Source organism: Arachis duranensis, chromosome 3 (genome assembly GCF_000817695.3).
Source record: "Arachis duranensis cultivar V14167 chromosome 3, aradu.V14167.gnm2.J7QH, whole genome shotgun sequence".
Lineage (NCBI taxonomy): Eukaryota > Viridiplantae > Streptophyta > Magnoliopsida > Fabales > Fabaceae > Arachis > Arachis duranensis.
The window spans coordinates 64,051,140-64,058,999 of record NC_029774.3 but is presented as its reverse complement, the minus strand read 5'-3'; the positions used below and the strand labels follow the sequence as shown (position 1 = coordinate 64,058,999).

The 7,860-nt window shown below is 35.3% G+C and overlaps 1 non-coding gene across 1 annotated transcript; it reads left to right on the top strand.

Annotated features, from left to right (window-relative positions):
- Positions 1 to 260: 260 nt before the first annotated feature.
- Positions 261 to 368, top strand: LOC127746310 (small nucleolar RNA R71). Its single transcript, XR_008007930.1, has one exon. It is a non-coding gene; the product is annotated as a small nucleolar RNA R71 (small nucleolar RNA).
- Positions 369 to 7,860: the final 7,492 nt, after the last annotated feature.

Here is a 7,860-nt window from a genome sequence, read left to right as displayed (position 1 = left end):
TAAGTCAATAATTTATTCTGAGCCAATATGGCATTCAGAGTATCAATATCAATAACTCCTTTCTTCTGAGTTGTCCCATTGTTCACAGGATTTCTTTCAGAAGTGTACATAAACTGATTATTTGCAACTATTTCAATGAGTTCCTGGGCTTCTGCAGGCGTTTTCTTCAGATGAATAGATCCACCTGCAAAATGGTCCAATGACATCTTGGATAACTCAGACAAACCATCATAGAAGATACCTATGATGCTCCATTCTGAAAGCATGTCAGAAGGACACCTTCTAATCAATTGTTTGTATCTTTCCCAAGCTTCATAGAGGGATTCACCTTCCTTCTGTTTGAAGGTTTGAACTTCTACTCTAAGCTTACTCATCTTTTGAGGTGGAAAGAATTTAGCCATGAAGGCATTGACCAGCTTTTTCCAAGAGTTCAAGCTATCTCTAGATTGTGACTTAAACCACACACTAGCTGTGTCTCTTACAGCAAAAGGGAAAAGCATAAGTCTGTAGACCTCGGGATCAACTCTATTGGTCTTAACAGTGTCACTGATTTGCAAAAATTCAGCCAAGAACTGATAAGAATCTTCCAATGGAAGTCCATGAAACTTGCAATTCTATTGCATTAGAGAAACTAATTGAGGCTTAAGCTCAAAGTTGTTTGCTCCAATGGCAAGAATAGAGATGCTTCTCCTATAGAAGTCGGGAGTTGGTACAGTAAAGTCACCAAATACCTTCCTTGAATTGTTGTTGTTGGGTTTGGCCATGGCTGTTTTGTGTGCTTCCTTTCGAAATTTTCTGTCAGGTCCTCTTCAGAGTGTTGTGCTTTAGCTGCCCTTAGCTTCCTCTTCAAGGTCTTTTCAGGTTCAGGATCAGCTTCAATAAGAATGCCTTTGTCCTTGTTCCTGCTCATATGAATGAAAAGAGAACAAGAAAGTTTAGAATCCTCTATGTCAGAGTATAGAGATTCCTTGAGGTGTTAGAGGAAAATAGGAATAGAGGGATGAGGTAGATAGAGAAGATTTCGAACATATAAAGAAGGATAGAGTCTGAATTGCTAATTGAGGAGAAGTGCTAGTCCTTAAATAGAAGGAGGTGAGAGGGGAATACTTTCGAAAACAAATTTTTAAATAAAACTAAAAAATTTTAAAATAATTAAAAAGAATTTTGAAAAAGTGGTTGATGGTTTTTCGAAAATTAAAAGCGAGAAAGTGGTTAGATTGTTTTGAAAAAGATTTTGAAATTACCAATCAAAAAGATATGATTGAAAATTATTTTGAAAAAGATGTGATTGAAAAGATATGTTTGAAAAAGATATAATTTCTAAAATTAAAGTTGATTACTTGACTAACAAGAAACTAAAGATTTGATTCTAGAATTTAGAGATCGAACCTTTCTTAACAAGAAAGTAACAAACTTGAAAATTTTTTTAATCAAATCCTTAATTGTTAGCAAGATTTTTGAAAATATGGAATAAGAATAAGAAAAAGATTTTAAAAATCAAATTTTTAAAATTTTTGAAAATATTAAGAAGAAAAATGAAAAAGATTTGATTTTGAAAAAGATATGATTGATAGGAGAGGATATGAAAAAGATATGATTTTCAAAAATAAATTTCAAAACTTGAAAAATTGAAAAAGATTTGAATTAAAAACAAAATTACCTCCTTGGTGTTATCCTGGCGTTAAACGCCCAGAATGGTATCCATTCTGGCGTTTAACGCCCAGTTGGCTACCTCCTTGGGCATTAAACGCACAGCCAGGTACCTTGGCTGGCATTTAAACGCCAGAAATCCTTCTTTACTAGGCGTTTTGAACGCTCAACTTTTTCTCTGTGATTCCTTTGCTGTATGTTATGAATCTTCAATTCTCTGTATTATTGACTTGAAAAGACATAATTTTGAATTTTTTTTGAATATGTAATGATGAGAGAGAAAAACAACAGAATGAAAGTAAACATGAAAAACTAATATCAAAACAAGGAATGCATGCAAGAACACTTTGAATGTCAAGATGAACATCAAGAACACTGTGAAGATCATGATGAACATCAAGAACATATTTTTGAAAATTTTTAAGAAAAAAAAGACATGCAAGATACCAAACTTAGGAATTTCATGCTAGAGACACTAACAAATTGAAAATTCATATGAGAAATAACAAAAGACACACTACAAGATAATTTAAAGATCAGACAAAGAAAATCAACTAGAACAACTTGAAGATCAATGAAGAACATATGCATGAGTTTTCAAAAAATGCTAAAAAATAAAAACATGCAATTGACACCAAACTTAAAAATTGACACTAGACTCAAATAAGAAACACAAAATTTTTTTGATTTTATGATTTTATAAATTTTCTTTTTTTTTTAATTTTTCGAAGATATATTTTGGAAAAATGAAAAAGAAGAGAAAACTTTTTGAAAGATTTTTGAAAACTTTTTGAAAATAAAATAAAGGTTGAAACAAGAAGAAAATTACCTAATCTAAGCAACAAGATGAACCGTCGGTTGTCCAAACTCGAACAATCCCCGGCAACGGCGCCAAAAACTTGATACGCGAAATCGTGATCTCACACACTTTCTTCACAACTCCACGTAGCTGACCAGCAAGTGCACTTGGTCGTCCAAGTAATACCTTACGTGAGTAAGGGTTGATCCCACGGAGATTGTCGGCTTGAAGCAAGCTATGGTCATCTTGTAAATCTCAGTCAGGCAGATTCAAATGGTTATGGGGTGTTGATAATTAAAAGACAGATAAAACATAAAGTAGGATAAAGATACTTATGTAATTCATTGGTAGGAATTTCAGATAAACATATGGAGATGCTTTGTTCCTTTTAAATCCCTGCTTTCCTACTGCTTTCATCCAGTCATGCGTACTCCTTTCCATGCGTACTCCTTTCCATGCCAATTGAGTTTCTGTAGCTCCAGAAAATCCATTTCGAGTGCTGGGAGGTCAGAATCTAACATCATCTGCAGTCCTTTTTCAGCCTCTGAATCGGATTTTTGCTTAAGTCCCTCAATTTCAGCCAGAAAATACCTGAAATCACAGAAAAACACACAAACTCATAGTAAAGTCCAGAAATGTCATTTTTTCATAAAAAACTAACAATTATATACTAAAAACTAACTAAAAACAATGCCAAAAAGCATATAAATTATCCGCTCATCAATAAGCAAAAAGGAATTGTAAATAAAATGAAAGTAAAGGAAAGCAATAAAGTGCAAGAAAGTAAATGGCAAAGAAAGTAAAGTACAAGAAAGTAAAGTGCTGGAAATGTAAAGTGTAGAAAATGTAAATAAACATAAAGTAAATAAAAGAAAGAAAGATTTCATTGGGATCAAGAGATATTGCATTCTCTGGATTAATTCATTTCATCTCATCATCAATCATGCAACTCATTGACCTCTTGGCAATCATGATTGATTGAGCCCCAATTCGTTGGTGACTCAATCTCTCAAATCTTGATCAATAGCTAATTCCTTGGTCTAATTGCTCATGAGAAGAGATGAAGCTTGTTCCCTGATTATACCACACATCCTCAAAGATCCAAGTAGAGGGAGGATTTTATGTCACCATATCCAAACACCAAAACCCATATCCTACTCAAGTGTGAGAAAGGATTTCAAGCATGGTTTTATGATTCCTCTTCCAAGATTCCCATAAAACTCAAATACATTCAATCTCTGTTCCAAGATAATTGAATGCTAGAATGAAGAACGAAATCCCTTCTAGTAAATCAAAGAGAGATGAAGAGAAGAAGAAGAATAAAATAATCAATCCATTGAAAAACAATAGAGCTCTCTTTCCCAATGGAAAGAGTTAGTAATTCAGAACTAAAATATTTATAAGTAATAAAATGAAAGAGGAGAAGAGAATGGTGGGAAGGAGGGTCCGAAGACTCACTCCTCCAAATGTGTCCAGCCTAATAGATAGCTCCCTAATTCTATGAAACTAAGGCCTTTATATAGGCTCTCATAAATTACAAATTTAAATGAAATTAAAAGCAAATTACAATGAAATGAAAATAAACTATTCTAGATGCTTCTTCTGGCCATTATTGGTTGACAATTGTGGCTTGAATGAGAGTTGGAGTGAGCTTGGTTGAAGGTTGGGGGCTGCAGGAAGAAGTTGGCGTGTGGTTCCAAGTGCCACTCCCACTTGATTTTGCCCTTTGGAGTATGACCCACTTTGCAATATTGAAAGTATGGAGTTGGTTGGGCCTCAAAATGAATGCCCACTATAAAGTATTATATATGGTTAGAAAGCCCTAGATGTCTAATTTCTAATGGCACTAGAATCACTTCATTTGGAGTTATGTAGCTCAATATATCTTAATTTGAATGAGAAAAGGTCAGGCTGGCAGATGCCCCGGCGTGCCACGCCTACTTCTTGGCATGCCACGCCCATAGTGGGACTCAAAATTACTCCTCTGGAATTTAAGTCTGGTGTGCCACGCCCAAAACACCAAGTGGCACACCCTCTTTGAGATATTGGCCTCACAAACTTGGAGTGCCACGCCCAGAGCTCCAAGTGGCACGCCCATGTAAAATTCGTCAACCTTCTTAGCTGGAATGTTGGCCTGGCGTGCCACGCCCAAGGCACCAAGTGTCACGTCCATTGTTGAGAGTTAGTTCAAAAGCTTGGCGTGCCACGCCCAGAGCTTCAAGTGGCACGCCTAGCTTCACACGCCTAGCTTTATTTGTTATTTCATTCCCCTTTTGTTGCTCTTTTCACCTAAAATTCAGCAAACCCATTTTAAAGCAATGTACCATAATATATATCATTTTGTTCATGAAATTGCATTGATTCAATGAGATTAAGCTCTTTTTATGGCCATTTTAGGTAAGAAAAAGAGTACATGATGTGCAGTCATCACAACACCAAACTTAAACTTTGCTTGTCCTCAAGCAAATAAAGAATCATGTAATAAAGTTTGACAAACCAAGGTGAGAAGAGTAGCAATTTTTATGTTCATGGTTGGCTAGTTTCTTATGCATGCTACAGTCACAAAAGAGATTCAAATGATTGATGCTTCTATCTAGCTCATTTTATGAAATCTTTTACTTTATGTTCCTTCCTTGAAACAAGCTTTTCATTATTTTCTTAGCTTACTTTTGGGTGCTTTGCACCATGTGTTGAAAGCTACGACTCTAAATGCTTTGTTTTCAAGTATAACCACTTGATACATAAGCACCACAAGCATTTAATTAGAGGACTCTTTAAGCTCATTTGTTTCTTTTCTTTACTCTCTAATCATTGATGCTCAGAGCCTTGAGTTTTGAGGGAGTTCTTTTGCACTTGAGCCTAGCCTTAACTCTAAGTGTTTTGTTTTCAAGCTTTTTGCTTGATACATAAACACTACAAGTACTTAACAAATGAATTGTCATTGGTACTCAGGGCCTTCAGCTTTCTCATTCTTTCCCTTTTCTTTTCTTGCCTTATTTGCATATGCTTCTTCAAGGTTTTCATGATTTCAAAAATTTTACAAAATGTCCTAGATAAAAACTTCAATTAAACAAATTCAAATGTAATTGAGCAACAATAATCATGCTAGTTTCCCAATACTTATAAGCTCATACTAACTTCTTCTTTAATGACACTGTTTGTTTATGATCACGATACTTATTTGCTTTTGAACTCACAAGACTTAAGATAGTAGTCATAATGTCATAGCACATGTTACAATTCAATAATCAAGCTATGCTTATTCACAACATACATGCATACAGAGAAAATAAAAGACAACCATGCAATTTAAAGTGCTGAAAATAAGTAAGAGAAAAAAGGAACTTTACCACCTTGTAGTTCATCTTCATTATTGTTGTCCTTTTCCTTCTATTCTTCCCCTTTCCATACCAAACATAGAATGATTGCTTGTCCTCAAGCAACATCCCAGCCAAAATTTTGGTAGTTATCAAAGCAATATGAACTATTTTGTGGCACTGGGATGTATTCCATTTTATTTAATTGCTCATACTCTATCATTGCTTGGTGATATTTTCATCCACCATTAGGATAATGACTTGAATCATTTTGTGGTGATGGGCAATATCCCATATGACATGATTGATCAAAATGTGAGGTAGACTCCATTCTTACTTTCAAAATGCTCTGTCTCAATCAATAATCACCAAAAGAAATTGGAATCCCCATTGTCACATATAAGGGATTCTTAGTGAGGCAATAACGCAAACACCTTACTAGCAAGAGAAAATTAAAAGAAATTAAATGACAAAAACAAAAAATAAAGAAAAAAATGTCTAATCTAGGTAATCAACCAACCGGTAGTTTGTTAATCACAATTAATCCCCAGCAATGGTGCCATAAAACTTGATGGGCCGGAAATTCACTACCCACGTATAATGAATCTGTTCTTTGGCAAGCGCACCAAATTGTCATCAAGTAATAACCTACAATGGAGTGGGATCGAACCCACAGAGATTAATTAGATTAAGCAAGCAATAGTGGATTAATTAGCCTAGTTGGACAAGCACAATTAGATGATAAGCAACAAGGAATTGTAAATAACATGAAAGTAAAGGAAAGCAATAAAGTGCAAGAAAGTAAATGGCAAAGAAAGTAAAGTACAAGAAAGTAAAGTGCCAGAAATGTAAAGTGCAGAAAATGTAAATAAACATAAAGTAAATAAAAGAAAGAAAGATAAAATAAACATTGGGATCAAGAGATATTGCATTCTCCGGATTAATTGATTTCATCTCATCTTCAATCATGCAACTCATTAACCTCTTAGCAATCATGATTGATTGAGCCCCAATTCCTTGGTGACTCAATCTCTCAAATCTTTATCAATAGCCAATTTCTTGGTCTAATTGCTCATGAGAAGAGATGAAGCTTATTCCATGATTATACCACACATCCTCATATGTCCAAGTAGAGGGAGGATTTTATGTCACCATATCCAAACACCAAAACCCAGATCCTACTCAAGAGTGAGAAAGGATTTCAAGCATGGTTTTATGATTCCTCTTTCAAGGTTCCTATAAAACCCAAATACATTCAATCTCTTTACTGAGATAATTGATGACAGGGCATCTTGGCCAGTTTTACTAGCCTTTTCTTTACTGTTTTTAGGTAGTTTCATGCATTTTATTAGGAAATAAGCATGTTTTGGGTGTACACTTACATCTTGATTCAAGCAAACATTGTGAACTTTACATGATTTCATGAGAATAATGCATGAATTGAATGCCAATTTATATAATGCAAGATCTCATGACCTGGAACAAAGCTTTGATGCACCTTGTTTGTTTGAATTCTGGACAAAAGAAGCATGAAAAGACCACGTTACTACCCACGTTAGTGTCACTAACATGACCACTGATGTGGAAAGGGAGCAAGCTTGCAATGTTAGTGGTAAAGTTATCACCACTAACGCCTTCGAAAGCCATCACAACCCACGTTAGTTGTCACGTTAGCTGCACTAACGTAAGAACTAACGTGGAAGGAAGAGGAAACTCCAACGTTAATGGTAAAGTTAACAACTCTAATGTTGCAAAAGGCCACACATCACCATGTTAAGGGCCACGTTAATGTAATTAACGTGAACTCTAATGTGAAGCAAAAAGAGACGCCAACGTTAGTGACACTAACTTTGTTACTAACGTTGGACTAGGCCAAGATTACATGCGTTAGTGGCCACGTTAATGCCACTAACATGAAGGGTAACGTGGAGCAAGGGATGAAGATGCCAACGTTAGTGACACAAACTTTGTCACTAACGTTGGATATGGTGAAGTACACCCACGTTAGTGGCCACGTTAATGCAATTAACGTGAGCACTAACATGGAAGAGAAAGAGTTTTGTAGCGTTAGTGACAAAGTTAGTGTCACTAATG